Here is a 22,743-nt window from a genome sequence, read left to right on the forward strand (position 1 = left end):
TAAGAATTTTGCCCCATTCTACTTTAGGAATTGTATGTTTCCCATAAATCATCCTTATAAGAGTCCACACCATTACTGCTCTGAGAAACACAGTATTTTTAACATCAGGAATGAGTTCTCCATATTATACTTCTGCATATATCCTCTCACTAAATGACAAGGAAGGAAAATTATACATTTCTACTATTATGACTACAGAGGAAAATCCTTTTACTCTTTCATGAAATTGATAAGATTTTTTTGGGAGCAGGAAAATCCTTTCCTGTTTCCTGCAATCATCAAGCAGAAATAAAGAAAGAGTGTTAGCATGATATGAATAAAAATAGTCATAGAAACTTGAGAGACAAAATAGAAGCCTATAAATGTGTAGATAAAATGAGAAAAAAAATCAAAAGGGATAATTGAATCAAAAAAACCCACTATGTAAAATTCTCAGAAAACTATCACTGGTAGCTTTAAACGGGCTCACATGATGGGAGAGGAGGAAGAAGAAGAAGAAGAAGAAGAAGAAGAAGAAGAAGAAGAAGAAGAAGAAGAAGGAGAAGAAGAAGAAGAAGGAGAAGAAGAAGAAGAAGGAGAAGAAGAAGAAGAAGGAGAAGAAGAAGAAGAAGAAGAAGAAGAAGAAGAAGAAGAAGAAGAAGAAGAAGAAGAAGAAGAAGAAGAAGAAGAAGAAGAAGAAGAAGAAGGAGGAGGAGGAGGAGGAGGAGGAGGAGGAGGAGGAGGAGGAGGAGGAGGAGGAGGAGGAGGAGGAGGAGGAGGAGGAGGAGGAGGAGGAGGAGAAGAAGTGCTGCAGCAAAATTATATAAGAGTTAAACACTGGGCATGCTATTAGTAAGAATACTGAAACTTCATGTAAATGTTATTATATTTTTATTGAAGCAATCGATTTTGAGGTCCTTCTTTTTCCAGCTGTAGCTGTTAAGGGACAAGGCATGGCTCAAATAGGTCACATGTCAAGATACACTACATAAGCATGTAATGACTGGTTTGCGGAGCAATTCACTATCTTTTTACATGCTTTCAATTGTTTTTCCTTAAAGATGACAGAGATAATGAAGATAAATAACACCTTTATTTTTAGACATGAGGACTTAACAATTTTTGATTAGTTTTAGTAGGTTATACATAAAGGTGGAATCAAGTCAATATTTGAGATACAATTCTTGACTTCAAAGAGACTTGACTAGTTATTTTATAATGGATCCTATCCTTACCAAATATTTTCTACATCTAATCAAAAGTTGAAGACCAGAACTACACAAGCACACACACACAAAAAAAAGAAAAATAATACAGATGGTGATGTGCTCCTTGCAACTTTGCTTTCACCTCAGCATGGATCCCTTTGCCCTGACCTTATGCCCAAAGTTATAATTTGTTCACAGGAAATAGGGAAATTTGCAATATCCATATCAAGCTCTAGCTGTTCACTATTGTGCTTAAAATTAAACACAACACTGAAGCAGGCCTGATGATTAGGAAGTTGGAGTCTAGTCAAGTCTGGAACTCATGTTTTATTTCCTCAAAACAATGGAGACATTTTCATTTAGACTGCTTATAATTCTCTTTTAATTAATATATTTTAAAATGACAACCATGGAAAATTTTGATAGACTCATTTGCCTTTATTTGCATGCATGATCAGATAGTAAAGGATTTATATTATATGACTTGCAGGATATAAAACCATTTATTTAAAGAAGAATATTTACAAGGTTAGATTTTTTTTTTCTTTCAACAGCCTTGGGTTGCTTAACACGTTGTGGGATTAATTCTCACTAATTGCTTTATAAGCACAGAACAATTACCTAATAGTTTTGCTTGTGGAGCATATGGTTTTAACTGCTTTTGAATTAAAAAATTTAGACAGGAATTATGGCACTGAATTAATGTCTGGAACTCTAAGTATTTTCTGATACTTGCTCATAGAATCAAAGAACATCCCAGGTGGGAAGGGACCTCAAAAGATCTCCCAGCCCAGGCTTTTGCAGGAAAGGGAACCCATATGAATGTAGCTACCACCCTCTTTATTGCATCTTGAAAATCTTCAGGAATAGGGACTTCACCATGTCCCAGAGAAGGTGGTTATAGTGAATAAATACTCTTGCACTAAAAAGAAAATGTTTTTTTCTGTCAGTATGAAACCTCTCCCACTTTGGCGAACACTGTGAAGAGGGACCCTCCAGCCTCTTTGAAGCTGTGTACTTAAGTATTGTGTTTAGATGCCCTGCAGCCCCATCTTCTCCAGGCATAACTGCTTCAGTCTTTCCACACAGGACAGGTTCTGTGTCCTCTTACCATTTCTATGGCCCACTTTTGGATCCTTTCCAGACAGCCCACAGCCTTGGAACTGCAGGGACCAGAACTTGGCACAGTGCCCTGGGTCTGGCCTGACTGTCACTGAGTGGCAGGACCATGTCTCTGTCTCTGCCACTAATGATCTGCAGATGCCCCCCAAGATAGACTTGTCTTTGCTGCTGCAGCAGCACAAGGCTCATGTACAGGCTTTGTCCACCAGGACCATTAAAGCAAGGAAGCTTCCCACCCACACTGATGGTAAAAAATGTTAAAGAACATCCATTTGTGTTGGAATCTGTTAATTATTAAGGGCTCCTCTCATGAAGTCATGGAATCATTTAGGCTAGAAAAGCAGTTATAATAAAATAATTGATGCCACTAACTTCACACCATCAAGCCCACCACTAAAGTCCCCAAGTGCCACCTCTACATGCCTTTCAAATACTTCCAGGGATGATCATTCAACCATTTCCCCAGGTGTTACAAGCCAGCCCTGAGGTTATTGTTAGTAAATGCATTTGAGCAGATTACAGTGAAATGACACTGATTGGTGTGTGTGTGTATACGTACATATATATACATGGCAGGTTTATTTTAGAGCAATTTGATTGCAATGGAAAGGGGACATTGAGCCATTTTTTTATTATCTGTAAAAATACAGCAATATAAAAGTATAAAAATATCACTTAAGGAAATACATAAGTTAAAAGAAGAAAAGGAAAACACAAGATTAGATAGTGGGGAGGAAAAATATTGCCACCTGTGAACCCAGCGACAGGACTCAGTTATTATAATTTCAATGTTCATTGATTAGAGTGATGGTTTCAGTCCTCATCTGTCAGGGGTGGGGGAGGCCCCAAAACAAAAATTTCAATTGGTTAATACATATTCAGGTTCAGTGGGAATGCCAAACCCCTCTCCTGTGGGAAGAATTTCACACTGCCTGTTGCAACACAATGGAGCATGCACAGTCCTCTGGTGATTGCCAGAGGCTCCAGAAATGAGCCTGGGGGTGCTTCAGGGGTTGGTTTATGACCCTTTCTAGGATATAACCACAGTTCCTCATTCCTGCATAGTTGAGCCAGCAGTGCCTTACCAGGAGGGATAAATACCCACTGGCTGACATGTGAATGTCCCAATACTTTTTTCCTGCTCTATGAAGTAACGTGCTGAAAACCAATGATTCAACCACTTTGTACAGCAGAGCTTTAGAATAAATTGCTGTAAGGTGGTCAGAGATTTATTTTCAAAATCTTGTTACCTGGTGAGTAATTAAGATTAACACAGGAATCAGTACTGGCACTCACAACCATTTTTTCATGGTCGGCATTTTTCAGTGATTTTAATTAATATAGAAAAAAATCCTTAAAAGATATTTTATGAGTGATCAGTCTCTGTGTACTATAAATTCTAGGCTTTTTGCTGTCTGCAAATAATATTCCTTTCCCTTATACATTGCCTGATTAAATATCCTCTGTAATCAGCTTTAAAAATGCCATTGTCCTGAGCCTTCTCTAAAAAAATAACTTTGAATACACTTACTTAAGGCAATAACAAACAACCAAAGCAGGAATCAATCAATCCCCCACAGCAGGATTACAGTGTACACTGCTCTGTAAATATTTTTTTTCAGTCACAAAAAAGACAATAATGCAATCATGAACAGTCACTGAGGCTTTACAAAGGACCATGTTTGTCCAGCCTGGTTGTGCTGTGTGACTGCTTACATGGCAGGAAGACAGGAGATACCATAAACTTAGTCAGGCTTTTGACAATATTTTCACAGCCCCCTCACTGGAGAAAATAGATGGCTATTGTTAGGCTGGAATGTACCTGGTCACTATGTTCAAAGGTCATTACTAATTCAGTTATTACTGGACTGGTTAGCATCTAAATGCACATGAAAATTTATAGACAACCTCCTAACAGGGATAGGGCAGATTGAAAGTTATGAATATTTATCTTGACAAAACCATGGCTTGTTCAATCTGTGTTGGCTGTTAGTCTTCACGTGGGAGTTTGGGCTAGGTGATCTCCAAAATAACCAAAGGGCATTTTTATGATGTTATAATTCTATTATCTATGGCTACTCCACAGTGAAGCTTTCAGCATTATGAGTCAGATGCACTTCCTCTATTATTCCTTTATTACAATCAATATAAAGTACAATCTCAAAATCACAAACTTCAAAGATAACTGTGGTGCTTGCGAAATATTGAGAAACACCTGTCATATCTTCTTTGTGTAAAATAAATCAACTATCCCATGAATTAGCTTCTTTCATCCTAAAACTCTGGATTACCAATTTAAAGTAAAATTGTTTAAAGTAAAACTTTATTTACTTTATTATAAGGTTTGCTTTACTTGCTTTGTTGTAAGGTTTATTTTCAGCCACTTTAGCTGTTAACTGAAGCCCCATAAAAAGTCCCCCCCGTATTCAGTATAAACAGCACCAGACTGTCTAATAAGGAGCAGAATGTGATGAAGGAATAACACAGGCTGAATCACTAGAGGGTCCTTTAGTGTACTAACTTATATCACAGATAAGGTTCAAATGAGAACCCTTAAAAAAATTGCATCCTGCCCATCATGGGAAATAATAGAAAGGTCTTATCTGGAGTTTCTAGAGGGGAAGTTTCCTTTGATCTTGTGGGGGTTTCAGTTTTGAGGGTTTTTGTTTGGGCCTTTTTTGTGGGTTTTGCTGTTGTTGCTGGTTTTGGTTTGTTTTGTTGTGAGTTTTTTTGGTGGAGTTTGTTTGGGAATTTTTAGAAAGAAAATTATTTATAAGAATCAACAGACTATGCTGCCTAGAACTCATTGGACAGATATAAAGAGTAATTTCTCACCAAGCATCTCTCAGAAACTTTCTGATGATTTTGTGTCTTTTACCTCACTGAAAACAATGACAAAGGGTATCCTTTCACAAAGTAATTTTCAGGAGTAGGACAGACTCAAACTCTCTATCAAAGAAAGCATCAAGTGTATGGCTTGGTAACCTATGGCATTGTTTCAAATAAAACAATACTCACTATTAGCCTCAAAACCATTGTTCCTTATTTTTCAATTTGGCTCTGCTACTGAATAAATAGCAGACGAATCTGTCCCTCACCCTAGATATAAAATGGTGCTTTGCATTGCTCCCTTAGGCATTTGCATTTATGAAGAAGTGCAGAGAAAAGTCTAAACTGAAAACCTTCAGCAGCTTGAAGATTAAACTGAGATTTGCTGCTCAAATTACCAATAAGGAATATTGCAGGAAGGAAATTAATAGGCATTAAACATAGGACATTCCCTGTTCTCATGGAAATATTGCCTGCTTCAGCAGTGGGTTATCTAACTATTATTCATGTCTCATGTACTTACAAAAGAAGAAAAAAATGAAAAAAAGATGGCAATGTTTTTGTAAAAGTATGTAATTCTGCTTATTAAGCATGTTGTCTATAGCTAATTTGTGTTTATCAGAACAAACAGTTGCAGGTATTGACACAGGCACCATGAATTTCACAAAAATACCAAAATTACATTTGGAAGGAAATATAATATCTTATTATATTATTTTAATTAATTTTTGACAGTATAAGGTTGCCAATATATTTTACAGTTTTCTATTATTTTCTGCTTGTCTTATTGTCTCTATGTTAAGAGAAACCAGTTTACCTTAACAGGGACTGTGTGCTGTCTAGCATACATTAACTGAGCATTGGATTGTATTTCAGCAGTTGAAATGGAGGGAAGTCATCTATCTCTGGGTCACATTTATCTTGCCAAAAAATCTTCTCATTTTTTTACCTCTTATATTACTATTTATTTATTTTATCTATTGTTTATTTATTTAACTTAGTGATTGGATTGTGAAAGACAAATCATACTGAGAATTAGGATTTTAGAGTGGACTTTGTTATAAGAATGATACTGTAGTAAATGAAACATACTGTACTAATTGAAAATTTGAAGCAATATATTAAGATGAAGGATCTGTTAAGTCCAGATCCAAAGTAAATGAAGTAACATTTATCTTAAACATTTGATTAACCATTGATTTTGTCAGGCTTTAGATTTAAAACCAACAAGTTATAACTTGCCAGAAGCAATTACAAGAAATTATTCCAAGAAAGTGACAGAGCTGAAGTGTTAGTTTCAGCCCTGCAACAGTACTGATATTCAACAGCCTGTTTTTAAAAATGTTATAATGTTACCAGCACCTATCTTAAACCTTTCTCAGCTGCTCTCTGACTTAACACTTCCTGTGAAAATCACAGCTTCACACTACTTCAACACTTGTTGCACTTGTAGAGAAAATTCATAATCTTAAATAATTTCATGTTTTGGAATAAAATAGACTGAGACTGGGTTTTTGGTTTTTTGGGATTTTGGTTTTGGTTTTTCTGTTTTTCTTTTTTTGGGGGGTGTTACGTCATTTAGGTTTCTTTCAGGGTCAGGGGTTTGTTCTGCTTGTGTTTGTTTGGTTATTTGGGGGCTATGTGTGGGTTCTTTTTTCCTTTTTCATTTATCTTTTTCCTTTTTTCTTTTTTTTTTTTTTTTTCAGAAGGCACAAAAGAGCAGCCATTCCTGATTTGGTTCAGTGCTCCCCTCACCCTCATGGACAATGGTAAGACTAAAACTGACATCCTCTTTCAGTCGATGCTACAAGGTTCTTCTGAACTGATTCTAACATTAAGTTTACAATTATTACTACTACTGCTACTGAGTTGCTGTATTGAAAGCCACTAAAAATGGAATCATTCCTACCTCTTTCAGATATAATTTTGAATCAACAAGTCTTTCACTTGACTGACCAAAACCTACCTGAAGCCTTTTTATTCTTTCCATTATTAAAATATATGCAAAGCATATGCTTGGGGGAAATGATAATTTCATTTTCAAAGCTTTTGTTTCTTTTAATTAAGTGTAATGCCAATAAGTAAACATGGGTTATAGTATCTGAACACTATTTTGTTGTCTATTCCTTAATTCAATCATACTAGTAAGGTCACTATGTGATAAGAAAAAAGGTCTTGGCTAACTACACTCACAAAAACACTGTGTGTTTTTTCTCTACACAGTGAGAACATTGAACGCTCTTGAGGTATCTGAGAGGTCTGCATTGATTACAGTAAACATCATTAAAGACACACATTATGAGACATTAAAAAAACATTTACGGGCATAGTGGAAGTAAAAAATACACCTGATGTTATCACAACTATTTTTGTCAGCAAAACAAATAAAACATCAAGTGTGGGAAAAATTTACGGCACAGCTTGAGCCATAATAAGAATTTGATATTGCAGAATATTGGAATTCATTGCTACATGAGACTTGGCATCCTCGGAGGTGAAGGGAGGAAGCAAATTCATACTAACAATAAAGGAGTTAAATCAATGGTTTATGCAGATGTGTGTGTGGATGTGCTCACACTAGTGTACAAATGCATACACAAAAGCGTAAACCACCAGTGGTGTATGTGCTTAGGTTGCTGCAAACCTACCAAGCTAATGTGGTAAGGAATTTTATGAGAACAATTTATTTTCTTTTTCCTGTCTAATGCTTGCAGTTTCAATAAGATAACAAGAGGCATATAGGGTTCTTATAATTGAGAATAAATATGGTATAATTGGCAATTTTAAAAGTTGATTTTATATCTTTTGTATCAGATATCTGTTCATATGTCCATTTGGATAGAATGACTGGAGAGAGTAGCAACCCAGCTGCTATGTAAGAAACCTATATTTAACTGTGTTGATAATTTTAGCATAAAAGGATATCAAATATCTGTGCATTCAAGTGAACAGCAATGTCAAGTGCTTCATTAAAAACATACTACTAGTTAGAAAATTGATTATTATTTACTTACCAATTTAAGAAAGCTTTACTGTTAAGAAAGTTCATCTTAAAGAAAAACATATTGTATAGCAATAGGAAGTTATTATTAAAATGCTAACAGTTTCTGTATTCTACCTAACAAGAACTTATTATATGCAATATATTGACAATTATAGCAACACAAGAAGATTACTGATTTAACAAACTGAGAATTGAATGTTGCTTAAAATGAGGATGGGCAAAGAATGAGTGTTATACATACACATCTACACAAAGGAAAACACGTCTTTGATATTACACAATAATAAATTCCATTTAAAAAATAGTAAAATGACATTAAAACATGGCTGAGGTTTGCCAGTGGGGAAAGACAAGCATAAAATCACAGATGAAAACTTGGAAATCTTCAACTTTTTGCATGAACAGGTAGCCATGATTCAATAAAAACCAAGAAAGAAAGACGTCTAAAACCTCATTCTAGTTCACTAGTAATTTCCATGTGAGAATAAGTTTATGAAGCTAATTGGAAAAGCAAGCAAGATATGTAAAGCTGTTGTGAAATTCATGTTGGTGAGAAATTTCTGTAGCTATTATAAAGAGACCAGGAACAGCTGGCTGTCATAGCTGCTATGTTGCTATTAAGGCTGCTTTAAATTATATTGTGACACAAACATTTACCATACCACTAGCATGCACATATTTAAGGTAAAAAAAGACTAAATTTAAAAAAAAAATTTCTACAAGACGGTCAGGATGTTAACTTTATTTGGAAAATTATCAAATCATAGGACCCCCAAGTTTTAAAAGTTTAGAGGATCTTGCTGGGATGGAGCTAACTTTCCCCTAAGCAAACCTTACAGTATTGTCATTTGTATTTGCAGCAAGAATGCTGTGAATGACACACAAGTATTTGGGCAACTACTGGGCTGTGTCTGCACGGCACCTGTTCTGTCTGCTCAAACCCCACCAAGGCTGGTAGGCTGGGTGTGGGAAAGAGACTTGGAGGGCACCAAGGGGATGTTCCATGCCGTATGGTGTTGAGGTCAGAAAGAAGACACAAGAAGAGATAAGGAGAGAGGGAGGTGTTTCTTATTAAGGTGACTGTCTTCAGAAGCCACTCCTACATGTATCGGAGCCCTGCTTCCCCGGCTGGACATCACCAGCTGAATGGAGATAGAGAATACATTTTCCTCATTATACTGCCCTCACTGGGATCCATGTGTTTTTGATCTTATTTTCTCCACCATGTCCTGCTTAGGAAGGGGAGTTCAAAATTGTCTTGGTGGACACCTGGTGGCCTTCCAAGGTGAACTTACTGTAGTCCTTGCCTGGCACTCAAAGTGAGGCAGTTTTGAATTTGTAAGTACAATAGTTATTAATTGGCAGACTTGTGTGAGGGTCACAGAGTTTAATTGCTGCACTGCTCAGCTCTTTATTTTGCTGAGGTTGGAAACACACTAATAGAAACAATGTCTATGTGCTTTGCCCTCTCATTGATGTCTAGCTGTGCTGGGCTAGCTTTGCTGTGGGCAGGATAAGAGCACATATCCTTCTCCTAATTCGGGACTGACACGGGTATTTTTGATCCTCAGGCTCCTGAGGCCCTTGATCACTTTCAGGCAAGTTGTTTAATATTATTAACATTGTCAGCTTCTTGTCCGGTTCCTGAATCCAATGTCATCCTGGTAGAAGAGGGCACAGTTTCGGGGAGAGATGAAAGCAAACCATTCCATTAGGCAGATGGTCCCTGCATGGCAGGGTGTGTGGAAGTATTTGGGTGGGTGTTTCAGACAGTTAGCACCTTACATAGACTGGAATTTGATATCTGAGCAAAGCAAATAATCTCAATGAATTAAGGCACTGCCTGGTAGAAGAGTATTTTGCTTCCCCAATAGCAGCTTCCAACACCATTTTGAGGCTTGGCACAGGTCTATTGAGCCACAGTCCAGTATTATTGGAGTGGGCATTTAAGATAGAGACCGAGACTGCCCAGAGGCAACCATTTGCAGTCTCTGGAGGATGTTCCTGTCAAGCATGAAGGCAAGACTAAATAATTAGTGGACTTGCTCAGTCCTCAGCAGTCCCATATGGCCAGTGAAAAATTCTAGCAGAGGCTGAGGTTAACACTGGATTTTTGTGGCCTCACTTCTTGCTTTGGTGCCGTGTTCCAGTGTGGGGAACAGTGATCAGTTCTTTCAATAATGGACAGTCAGGAACAACATTAAGCCAAACGAGGCAACAGCTGTATCTGAGAACCATTTATTGGTAACAAAAACAAGAAGGAGGAGGAGTTGCCCAGAAGAAACAGGGCTAGAAGAGCCAGAAAAGAATGAAGGAAAACGGAAAAGGACTGGGGGAGAGGGGAGACAGAAGAAGACAGAAGGCAAAGGAGCGCGTTACCCCAGCGATCAGGGAGTGCTGTCTGGGCCGGGCCAGGCCGGCCGGGCGCAGCTCCCAAAAGGCCGCGGCTCCCCAGGCGGTGACGGGGGGCTGGACAGGGGGCTCAGAACCCTGGGCAGAGCCATGGGGACCGGCTGGATGGGGCAGCAGGGTTGAATGCGGGCAGGCCAGGCAAGGACGCGGGGGAGAAGGGGCAGGGCAGTGGTCAGGAACACGGAGGCAAGGCAGGTGCGAGGGCAGGCAGGAGCGAGCGAGGGCAGGAGAGGCAGAAGGCAGGCTGGGGAAAGTAGGGAGCGAGCCGGCCAAGGAACAGCAGCGAGCCCCAGCGAGCAGCGATGAGCCTTGATGAAGTTGGTTTTTATACCTCCTCGCCCCTCCCAAAATCTGTCCACGGACAGGATTGGTCCAATCCAAACTTTCTTTGGCACCCTTTGGTGGAGACCTGGTTGGAGAAGGCCCTCCAGTGCCTCCTACTGCCTGCCCCTTGTGAGGTGTTGGCAGGCAAAATCCCCCCAGAGACCAGGCTTCCCCAGTCCTGGCTGTGCCCTGCAAGGGCACCGGCCCTGGCCCCCATGTCTCTGACAGCCCTGACAGCCAGAGCTGAGGCAAACTAAAATGGCTGAGTCAGAACTGGATTGGCTCCACACATTTGGCTAAGTGCTGCTGTGCCACACACACCAGAGCTCTAACAGGAGGTCTGACAAGTTGTATGCTACAATTGATGCTATTGGTTTTTCCAAATTCCTTTGGCAGCTGAGTGCAGGCCATTCTTTGCTTTCACATGGAGCAGTATCTGATACACCTGGAACTGGCTGTCCAAGGGGCTGAAGCACAATCCCACCACTTGCTGTGGAACAATTCAGCCTGCACTGGAACAGGAGGGTCAAAATGGCTAGCAAAAGGAAAACACCCAACAAAACCCACCTGTGTTAATCAGTTTATCAATGTACTCTTACTTCTTTATTATCTGGCTTCAAAAATCTCAAAGACTTCAGTCTTTTGTCAGGATCTTAGAAGTTACTACCCATTTATCCAAAAAGGATATTAGTATGTTGTGCTGGTCTTAGCTGGGATAGTGTTGACTTTCTTCACAGCAGCTTTTATGGGTCTCTGCTCTGGATTTGTACTGTAAACAGTGTTGATAGTTCAGGGTTTTCATTAATGCTGAGCATTGCTCATATGACAACACACAACTTTTCCCACTTTTATTCTTTTGGTTCTCTTCCCATCCCACTGGGGGTGCATGAGTGAGCAGCTGTGTGGGGCTTGGTTGCTGGCCTGGTTTAAACCATGACAGATGTACCTACAGAAAAGCTCAGTGTCGTGGGAGAAGCACGCAGAGAGAGATCTGAGCAAGGCTGTTACTTTCTCATAGCCTCTCTATGCTGCTTTCGCATAGACTGGGATAGCACAATTTTTTTTTTTTACAGCACTTCAAAAAGCAGGTAGCCATAAAGGATAATTCAGTAGTGTGGGTTTCAGTTATGCCCGTTTCTTCATTTAATCTCAGTAATATTAGCTGTTATAAATGCACTGACACATGTTACCAATGATTTATAGAAACTAAGACATGACAGATGAAACAATCATATGTGGAAAAAATTCTGTTTGTATAAACAATACATCAAGTGAAATCATTCAGTTTGAAGTAAGAATTGGACTTACAAGAACATACTAAAAAAGTACATGTGAAAGTAAGTATCTTTTCATGTTACCTTTCCTACACCCAAGTTTTGATCTTCTATAGAAGCTTCTTATAGCTTCTAGTAGTAGCTCCTAGCTACTCTGTGAAGCAGATCTAAGTCCAGTAGAAAAGGAATAAGATTTATTTCAAAGTTTGCTGGTTTAAGTGTCCAGTATTCATTTATGTCTAGAGTTCAAGCAGTCCAGGAGAGCATCTAGTAGATGCATTCTTTATAGGTGTATTGTGTTTGCATGGCCTGGGTTTTGGTATCAGGGGTTCACAAAGGTGGCTTCTATGAGAAGTTGATGGAAGCTTCCACCATGCCAATCCCTGGTGCCTCCAAAGATGGACATGCTGCTGGCCAAGGCTGTGCCAATTAGAGATGGTGGTAATGCCTCTGCGATAACAGATTTAACAGCAAAACAAAAGTTTTTGTGCAGTTTTAATATTGGCCAGAAAAGAGCGGAAGAACATGTGAGGCAGATGCTCTGCAGATACCAAGGTCAGTGGAGAAGACGAGGTAGGAGGTGCTCCAGGTGCCAGAGCAGAGATTCCTCTGCAGCCCATGGTGAAGCAGCTGTGCCCCTGTAGCCCTTGGAAAATCAGAGGGATGCAGAGATCCACCTGCAGTCCAGGGAGGAGCCCCACACTGGAGCAGGTGGATGACTGGAGGAGGCTGTGATCCTGTGGGAGACCTGTGAGGAGACAGAGGGGCCGTGTTCCCATGCTGTCACAGCCTGTACTTGGAGGACTGCACCCCATGGAAGTGAAACCCCATGAACCCATGCTGCAGCAGTTTTGGGAGGGCTGTTTTCTGTGGGACAGACTCACATTGCAGCAGTTCTCAGAGAGCTGCTCTTTGTGAGATGGACTGACATCAAAGAAGTTCATGGAGAATGGTCTCCCAAGGGTGGGACCCCACAGTGCACCAGGGGAAGGACTCCTCTCCCTCAGCAGCAGGAGAAGCCACAGGTGATGAACTGACCATAATCCCAATTCTCTCTCTCCCTCTGCTGCTGGGGAAGGAGGTACAGCTGGAAGGAGGGAAGGGTGGAGGGAAAGCACTTTTGAGGGCTTGTTTTACTTCTCATTATCCAGCTCTGATTTTGTTAGTAATAGATTCACTTCATGTCTCTAAGTTGACCTTGTTCTGCCCTTAATGATATTTGGTGAGTGATCTCTCCCACTCCTTATCTCTACCCATGAACCCTCCATTAAATTTTTCCCCTCCGTCTAGAGGGAAGTGAGAGAGCAGATTTTATGGCATCCAGCCAGTGTCCTTTTGTTACACTGACTTAGAGCATACTTATCTGGACTGTACTAGAGGAGTATCTGGCCACTCTAGTAGGGGTTTCTTCTTTATCAGATCATGAAGTTTTTTCAGAGGTATACAGTAGTGTATGACTTTGCATGGCAAGGTTTTGATAGTGGGGAAGCTATAGGGTTGGATTCTCAGGGAGGGTGCTGGAAACTTCCCCATGTCTGATGGAGCCAGTGACAGCTCTCCAAGATGGACCTGCTGCTGGCCTACCAGTTATGGTGGCCAAGCCTCTGGGATAAAATAAGAAGTGGAAAAAATTATTGCACAGAAGTTGTCTCAGCCAGTGGAGTGAGCAGATGTGAGACAAACAGCCCTGTGGACACCACAGTCAGTGAAGAAAGAGGGGGAGAAGGTTCTCCAGGCACCAGAGCAGATATCCCACTGCAGTCCATGGACGATCATTGTTGTCTCCCTTCTGCCTATGGAGCACCATGGCACCGGAGCAGAGATCCACCTGCAGGCTATGGAACATCCCACCCTGTACTCCATGGAAGGGACCCAAGATGGAGCAGTTGGTGAAGAGCTGCAGCTCTTCAAGTACTCACATTGGAGAAATTCATGGAGGACTGTTCCCATGGGAGAAAGCCAGTGCTGCAGTAAGGGAGGAGTGAGGGGAGTCCTACACATGATGGGGAGGGAGAGGCAGGGACAGCGTGTGAAGAAGTGACTGCAGCCTCCACTGCCCATCCCTTCATGGCACTGGGAGGAGGAAGCAGAAAATCAGGAATAAAGTTGAGCCCAGGAAGGAGAGAAGGGTTGAGAGAAACTGTTTCTAAGGGTTTTTTTCCTCATTATCCTCTTCTGATCTGATTGAAAATAAATTAACTTCCACAAGTTAATTAATAATCCCATTATATTTTTTGTGTCTGATTCCTCTCTGTCTTTATCTCAGCCCATGAGCATTTTGTTGTATTTTCTCTCACATGTCCATGGAGGAGAGGAGGGTTAAGGCACCTTTGGTGGGCACCAGGCATCCAGACAAAGTCAAACCAGTACGAAATTAAAGATGAATGTACACTAAGAATGAATTAATTAATAAATCTACTTTCTTGATGTCAGTCAACTAATCAGGCACTTTTTTTTTCAGAAAATCCACCAAAAATTCTGCCTATTAATGTGTCTGGGTCATGACTATTAATATGTCATGATTGTAGGGGTGCTACTAAGCTGAAGTGGAAGAGATTCCGCCTTAGATTATTTATTCAACATTTTAGTATTCTTTATGTATTTTGAAATTCACTCCAAATTTAGAATCAACTCATATGCTTTAAAAATGTAAATATTAGAGTCTCTTAATGTTGTATGACTAAAATAGGAAAGTTTGCCATGTTATAACTTTGGAATGATTAAATTTTAATGTATCCATTACTTCTATTGAGGAAACAATTTAGGAGTTCCTGACAAGCACATATTTAGAATATTCTTTTTTGTGTATGTGCAAGTGGATTTCTTTACAGTCCTAGCAACTTTGACACATTGGATGTGGAGGATTTTCCACATAACTGCTTCCTGGAAAAGCAATTCACTCATTACGGAGTGTGAGAGCTAAGAAACCAGCCTCGGCATGATAGTGAGGGTTTGGTGAGACTCTGAGTCAAATTTTGAGAGTTTTCTTGGAGAGGAGGAGTATCTTGGATGACTAAGGGAACAAAGAAGGGGCTCAAGATACAGTCTAGAGTTGTGGCTAAGCTTGCATTCACAAATTTGCAACATTGTAATGCAACATTTGCATTATATGCTTTTTCAAAAATATAATAATATAGATCATTTATGTCACATTCACAAACTTGGAAAGAAGTAAATAAATCTTACCTGAATATAATTTATTTCTGGGGTTCTAACTCATTAGCAGTGCAACTACATATTAGGAAATTCTGACCTAGAAATATACTAACAATAATATCAATTTTGGCTTCTTGAAACAAGACTTTGAAACAGTCCTTTTTTCTGAACAAGTTTAGTTCAATGTCTGTGTCTTTTCCTTTGGGAGTTTGTTTTTCTCCTTGAGCATTCTATTACTACAAACTGCTATGTCCCTGAGAGGGAAAAAACATGTAATTTCAACATATGCAAGTAATAACTAATAAAAGAAAATATCAGCCATGAAATAATGCAATTTGAGAGTATAATGAATCAGGCATACAGAAATTACTGTATAAAATGGTTTAAAAAAGTTATAGAACAAAGTAAGTAAATGCTGTGCCATTAAGTACTGGATGATCTCTCCAGACATGCATAAACACATTATCCCTGGTCACAGCCAAGCATGATTCATGGCAAAAGTCTTCATTCAAATTTCCAGGGAGTGGTTATTTAACTCATGCCCCAGTAAACAAAACAAAAAAACAAAACAAAAAAAAAAAAAAAAAAAAAAAACCCACCAAACAAAACCAAAACAACAACAACAACAAAAAACAAAAAACCAAAAAAAACAAACAAAAAACCCCCAAAAAAAACCGCCTGAAAAAGTAGTAAGAAATAATTCAAAGTGCTAAAAAAGAACCTCAGTTCATATTACCATCATTCTTTAAGCTTATATTTTGCTATATTCAAATGATTTATAAAAATGCATGTTTTGAGGAAGCAAGTCAAACAGACTTTCTTATGAGCTGAATCACAAAAGAGCATGTGTATTTGAAATATTTTGGTCTTATACATGCCTTGTTTCCATTCTCACAGGAGATCAACTCATGATTAACATATTTTGCAGGAAATCAACATATTTTAAGATTTGTCTTCTCTAAGAATTCCCTTTTTAATGTTAATATAAACATTATTAATTGGCCACGGAGCTTATATATATTATACTCCTACAAGCTTTTCCAGCTGATTAAAACATTGTGAAATCTGCAACTTTTGGATACCTAAGTTTGATCTCACATTTTTAATGTCTGCTCATTTCTCAGTGGAACAGTTACAGAGGGTTCTTTTCTTAAGACCACGTAAATATTATATACAATAGATAGCACTCATACTCTTTTACAGTTTCTGAAGGGAGTTACAAATGTCAGTATTATTAGTTTACTAATAATACAGCTACGGCTGTTTTCCAAATATAAGCACAGGACATGATGAATCACTCTTTATCCATTTATACAGAAGGTAGCTTTTCTAGAGAAGACTCATATTGCTTCATAGTGCTTGAAATATTAATAAGGACTGATTTGTAAACAGTTCTGTATCTAAAATTAAGAGTGGAAAAAATATTAAAAACTTTAAAAAGTTGAAAAATTACTGATATTAATAAGGAAAGATGATCTAATTGGAAAAAGAAATCCTCTTTAAAGGCATAGGGAGAGATCTGGAAATGTAGGGAGTCAGAATTACCAAAAGAGTGCTTTTTGCACATTATATGGGACTACACACACAAGTTTACACTGTCTTGAGCAGTGAGATATCTTAAAGATAAAAAGAAATTGGAAGAGCCTGACTTACCAGACTTCCCAGACAAAAGATATGTTATCTTTAATCTTTCTCATTCATCCTGACAGGAGACATTGTCCTGAAAACCTTTACATCAATATCTGAAGATACTGTTCATGTCTCCCAGATGTCTGAAGGTGAGCATGTTACCTATCAGCAAAAATGAAGAAATTTGGAGAGTTTTATAATAGAGGAGAAAAAAAACTTGTACAAGAACTCTATGGCTTTTGGAAGATGTTAGTTTTAACATTGAAAAAAAATCAACAACCCAAACATAAAATTTTCATACATACATATAAAAAATAAATGGAAAAAGTCAGAAATACAGTTGTCCTGTCCTTCTGAATCTCTAATGTGGCATCAAAGTTGAGTCTCAGAGCCTGAAAAGGAACATTTTGAGAATTCTAGGATGACAGAGCACAAGACCAATACATGTGGCTCTGGAATTTGCCATAGTTAGAATAGTTGAAGACAAGCAAAGACAATATTAAGACAAGCTAATTTTTGTGATTTGTCTCTTGAAAACCCTAAATTCTGGGTTCTGTCCTGGAATTCTTCTTTTTAAACACCTAAGACATGATGTGGTATCTGTCACAAAATAAATTCTTTTGTATTTCACGTAACAAATGAACACTTCTAAGGTGCATCTAAAAGAGCATCCTAGTGAGAGATATTTTTCTACACCTCTATTTTTCCACTATTTGTGCTGGAGAACACTAAAAGAACATGGAAATATTTATGCTAAAAAAGGGCAGATTTGGGTATACTGGGAGCGTTAGGAATCCTTTGGGTCTCAAGTTGCTGCATCTGGAAATGTTTGCCATAAAATTTCTTTTTTTTTTCTTCCAGCCTGTATATACACTTAACACAGGCTAAGGTGAACCCTATTCACTCACATTTTTTTAAAAAAATAAATTTCCTTTAGGATTTTTGCAAAGAGGTTTTGATATAATGTAGTAGGAGAGTGTTGTGGCTGTAAATAATTCTGTTTAGGTTTCATTACATTTTCTAAGTACATTTACTCAGTTTTCAAGTTCATTGGTTCTCTGAGATAAAAAAGATTTTTAGCTAGCAGAACCTTACAAACATTCAAAGGTTTCTCATAACTTTTTTCTTCTTCTTTTTTTTTTTTTTACTTTCAGATATGTTATCAAAGTATCTCATTTTGTGAACCAAACTACCTCCTTTTGTACACTGGACCAATCTCATTCAATTTTTGGATACAGGCTAATTAGGGACAAGACTTAAGTGCAAAAAGTCATAGTATTGTGACACTAACTGCAGCTAGTGATATCTGACTTGCCACTTATTCAGCTGAATATCCATTTATCATTTTGTACTTGAGTCTTACTTTATCTCCAGAATATTTCGAAAATGCATTGATAAAAACTGGGGAAAAAAATAAAATAAGTGATTTTTCATCAAAATTTGTAATTACAAATAATTTTTAAAATAGCATTTCTTTATATTAAGTAATGTCTTATTCTGTCAGTTTTTATCAGTGTATAAAATGTCACAGCATATATAATGTATTCAAAGTATTTTTCTTTAAGTACAGTAGTTCTATTCACAATATAGTTCCTTCCCCACTGTAATCCCTGTGTGCACATGATTATTCCTTATATGTATTTTGTTTGTTATTCTCTTGAGAACTTACATAATAATAAAATTCCATATGAGAAATCTTGAATGTAGAAATCATTGTGTGTACGGGTGTGTGGTTACAAGCTTGTGTAATATTTGACCTTTATTTTTTTTATTTTATGTATGGAAATTCACATAATCAGGCTATCTTTTTTGCCATTACACTTTCTCATTCTCATTTTTTCTAAAGTAAATGTGATTCTGAATAAATTTTGCCTGCAGGCATGATATTTTTTGTTTTTCTTTTTTTCTTTTCTTTTTTTCTTTTTATTTAATCTTTGTTTTCCCCTCATTGTTCTGGTGAGCCAGATTTTCATATTTTAAAATGTAAAATTTTCTTGTATGAAGCAAGTATATTATAGTAATTTTAAATGTCATTACAAAACATGAACATGTTTGGACTCTAATCAAGTGTTTTTATTTTCATTTTTATGTGGCACTGCTTCAAGTAAGGAGAAGAACAATGGCCAAAACAATGGTTTGGGCTCAGTACATTTTAGCAGCAGTAAGATAAAAGGATTTAAGGTGACATTACCATTTTTGATCATAATGTCAGAGACCAGTAAGATAATTAAAAGTAACTGCTGTTCACAATACATTTAGAAAGTGTGGTTCTGATGTGAGGACTCATCAGTTCTGTGAACTTGCTTGCTATGTTGTTCTTTCCTACCATCCTATGTAGGCAATGTTCAGTGACTCAGATGATTTTGAGAGAACTTCTTTGAATGACCAGTGAAGAAAGTCAGAGCTGAACTGAAAAATTGGGAGTGGAGGAAAGATTTTTTTCAGTCCAAGCTCTCATTAATTCAACTCCATTTCCCTTAATGAAAAAAAGAATAATTTTAAGAATTATTTATGGAATAAATCATCATTCTTTATGGAAGTGGAATTTTTAATTATTCTGAACAAAACACATTATTTCTAGTGAGAAAATTTTAACAAATGCAAAACCAGGAAGAAAAAAAAAATAAAAAGGAAATGGGAATGACCAGCCAAGTTTTGACATTTGTCAGAAACATGTTCCAGGAGAAGGATTTGCCTGTGGGTTTAGACAGCTGCTCAGTGTACAGGAGACCTGTATTTACTCCACATCGCTGTCCACACACACGGGAAGAGGACTGTAGTCATCAGATTATCTGGTATTTAGGGTTGGGTTACTCCATCTATTTTATTAATATTGTTCTATTCCATTTTTATATAGTGTTTTAATATTTATTGTGCCACAGACTTGCACACAAGTATCTTAGATCTTAGTTGACATTCCTGGAAAAGAGAGAGGCTTTTCTTGTTTGGAGTTTTGTGTGGGTTTTTTTGTAGTCCATCATATTTTGAAATCAAATTCAATGTCTTAAAAAAGAAGAAGCAGAAGCAACAACAGGTCAAGCTATTTTCTCAATGTCACTGAAGCATGCTAATCCCAGTGAACTGTTAGAATTCTTAGCCTGTTGGAATGCTAATACCTCGGGAGAGACCTTGACTTAATGCAGATGATTGATTCTAGTAGGTACTGGGCAAACCTCAAAAGGTAACATGGTTTGGGAGATACTTAACAGGAAACCCAAGTTCATGCATACTGTCAAAAGCAGTACACAAAATAAAGATGGAATGCTACACAAGCTGAATGTTAGACTGTTCCACCATTTATTTTCACCCCCAGCCCACAGTGTGTTATTACTTCTAGTTAACAATTTAAATTCTGATTTGTTTTAAATTAGTAACTTGCTCTTATCTTGCCAGGGCAGAGAAACCTCTGTCTTGGTGAAACCACAAAGGGTGCAATGACTACACTGTGTATTAAGTTCAATTCCTTTCTGAATCATTAGAACGTCCCCACTCATTCCTGATCCTGGTCCTTTCTTCTATCTTTGCTACTAGGAGGTCAGCTATTATGAACATGCAGCTTAACTTTCTCCTGCCCCATTCAAGAACGTTCAGTCTAAATTCAACACCAGCATCATTTTTTTATTCTCCTCAACTCCTAATGAAGCCTCCAACGAGGCAGCAAGGGGTGAATAGCATCAGTGTGGGTATTCATTCACCAATGTACAAATACCAGATTTCTCTCTTATTTTCTTTTATCTTAGCTGTATGTGGAGATTGTATCTTCATAAGAAACATTCTCAGGTCAGCCAATAGATGGAGCTACAGATTCTAGGTTTTTAATGGCATTTTTAGCTTTGCTTTTATTTTGTTTCCCAAGGTTAATAAAAATTATGATCATTACTCCTCATTTCTATCAGATATATTTCCTTCTGGCTAGTGAGTATTAGTTCAAGGGTTTATTTTGTCTATCTTCTTTATTATTATTATTATTATTATAAGACATCCTGATAATGAACTGAAATGTATTTTTTATATTGAATGTCCTTAACTAGATCTTCACCCTAGAATAAAACTGACTTCTGAAACCACACACAATATGATTCTTTAACTTGGTGTAATCATCTCTTTCATCTCTTAACTCTATGAATCCCACACTACTTTTTGTTGGTTTGTATTATATCCCACCATACATCTGATACATAAGGAAAAATAACTTTCCCATCTGCTACTACAGTGTTTTAAATAAATGTATTCGTATGTGCAAAGCTTTCCAAACCTTCATTGATTTCTCCAGTCTGCACAGTCTGCTTTTCCTTTATTTTAAGATTAAAGTTATGGAGCTCATGGTCCCTCATGTCTTCAACATGATGATGAAACCTTTCACAGCCTGTCAATTTTAGCTAAATAACACGCTGTCAAATAAGACTTGTGGTATTGAACCATATCACTTGTGGTAAATAACCGCAAATGGTGTTCCTCTCTTAAAGGGATAGAATTATGTAATTAAAGGTTGCATTGTGTTCCTATGCAAGGTAATTTTTATTTTATCTTTGGACAGTTCATTTTCTAACTACAAATAGGAATTGATGTATCCAAAATTTTCAGTCTTCAAAGTCTGTATGCTAGAGAGTCCTCTGAGTTAATAAGTTGCAAAATTCAAGTAACCACAAAACTCTTTAAAAATCAGATTTTTTAAATAAATAATACTAAGTTCTGGTCAAGACCACTTAAACTTACTTTTTACAGTTCCCTACACTTTTGGGTTCTTGACAAAAGGCTTGAATTACTAATATTTTCTTCTACACAGTTGTTAGTTTTCCTGTAGATTGTTGGAGCACAATGTCTTTGATTTTACTGCTCTTTACAGGGATGAAATAATGGATTTGAAAATAATTTCTAGGAATGAAAAAGTATGATTTTAGGCACCTGCAGATATATGTTTTGTACATAGGCCCCTACTCCTCACACAAACTCTTTGAAATGGAATTATGAGTAAGACTATTCAACTGAATAAAAAATTCCAAAATACATGCCAAAGAAATGTTACCCAATGAGGTAACAGAAGAATACAAGCCAAGTTTTTTAATCAAATATGGGTTTCTGGAACAGTTGCAAAGAAATTCAATACGAGAAATAGTTTTGAGAATCAATTTATTTATGGACTTTAGTTGTAAAATTAACTTCTAGCTAATAATTCATCTCTATCTCTATTCATTTCTTTCTGACACACACAATACCACTAAAACCACTGCATTTGAGCTGGTGCTACAAATGGCTTAAAAAAAATCAAACAAGCATTTAAATAATGCACATGTCAGGTTCAAGGATATATAAAAGGAAATATTTCATCTGTCAAGGAAATGTCTACATTGCCAGTAAATACAAGATATGAGATTCATCGTATTTTCTTCAAAGAGTTTTTAATCATAATTTCTTCCAAAAGGAAGTTTCCCATATTTTGCTCATGGTGTGAGATTAATGGCTTATTTTCTTGCAGATTCTCAGAGAGGGAGGACAGAAGCTTAATAATTTATAAAGTAGAATTGAATCTTTGTAATTGTGACCTACTGCCAGACTTTTTTTGTTTACCCTCACAAGCATACTATAATGAACTCTTTTTTCTCCCCAAAAATTATAGGTGAAAATTGCTAAAGCACTACACTTCAGAAATTATAATTTAATTTCTGTCTTTTAGTAAAGACTCCTCAGACCTTTTTATATCCATTTGGAAATACTTTAGGCATTAATTAGGGAAACTTCCATAAATTCTGTCTCTTCTACAAGACCAGTAAGATTTCAACATACAAGTATAAATAATAAAATATAA

The 22,743-nt window shown here is 37.4% G+C and overlaps 1 long non-coding RNA gene across 2 annotated transcripts; it reads left to right on the forward strand.

Moving 5' to 3' along the window:
• Positions 1 to 6,726: 6,726 nt before the first annotated feature.
• Positions 6,727 to 18,338, forward strand: LOC135291002 (uncharacterized). Of its 2 annotated transcripts, XR_010353861.1 has the most exons (3): positions 6,727 to 6,907; positions 17,018 to 17,086; positions 18,092 to 18,338. It is a non-coding gene; the product is annotated as an uncharacterized LOC135291002 (long non-coding RNA). The 2 variants fall into 2 exon arrangements; XR_010353860.1 differs by lacking the exon at positions 6,727 to 6,907 and having other exon boundaries at positions 15,904 to 17,086.
• Positions 18,339 to 22,743: the final 4,405 nt, after the last annotated feature.

Source organism: Passer domesticus, chromosome Z (genome assembly GCF_036417665.1).
Source record: "Passer domesticus isolate bPasDom1 chromosome Z, bPasDom1.hap1, whole genome shotgun sequence".
Lineage (NCBI taxonomy): Eukaryota > Metazoa > Chordata > Aves > Passeriformes > Passeridae > Passer > Passer domesticus.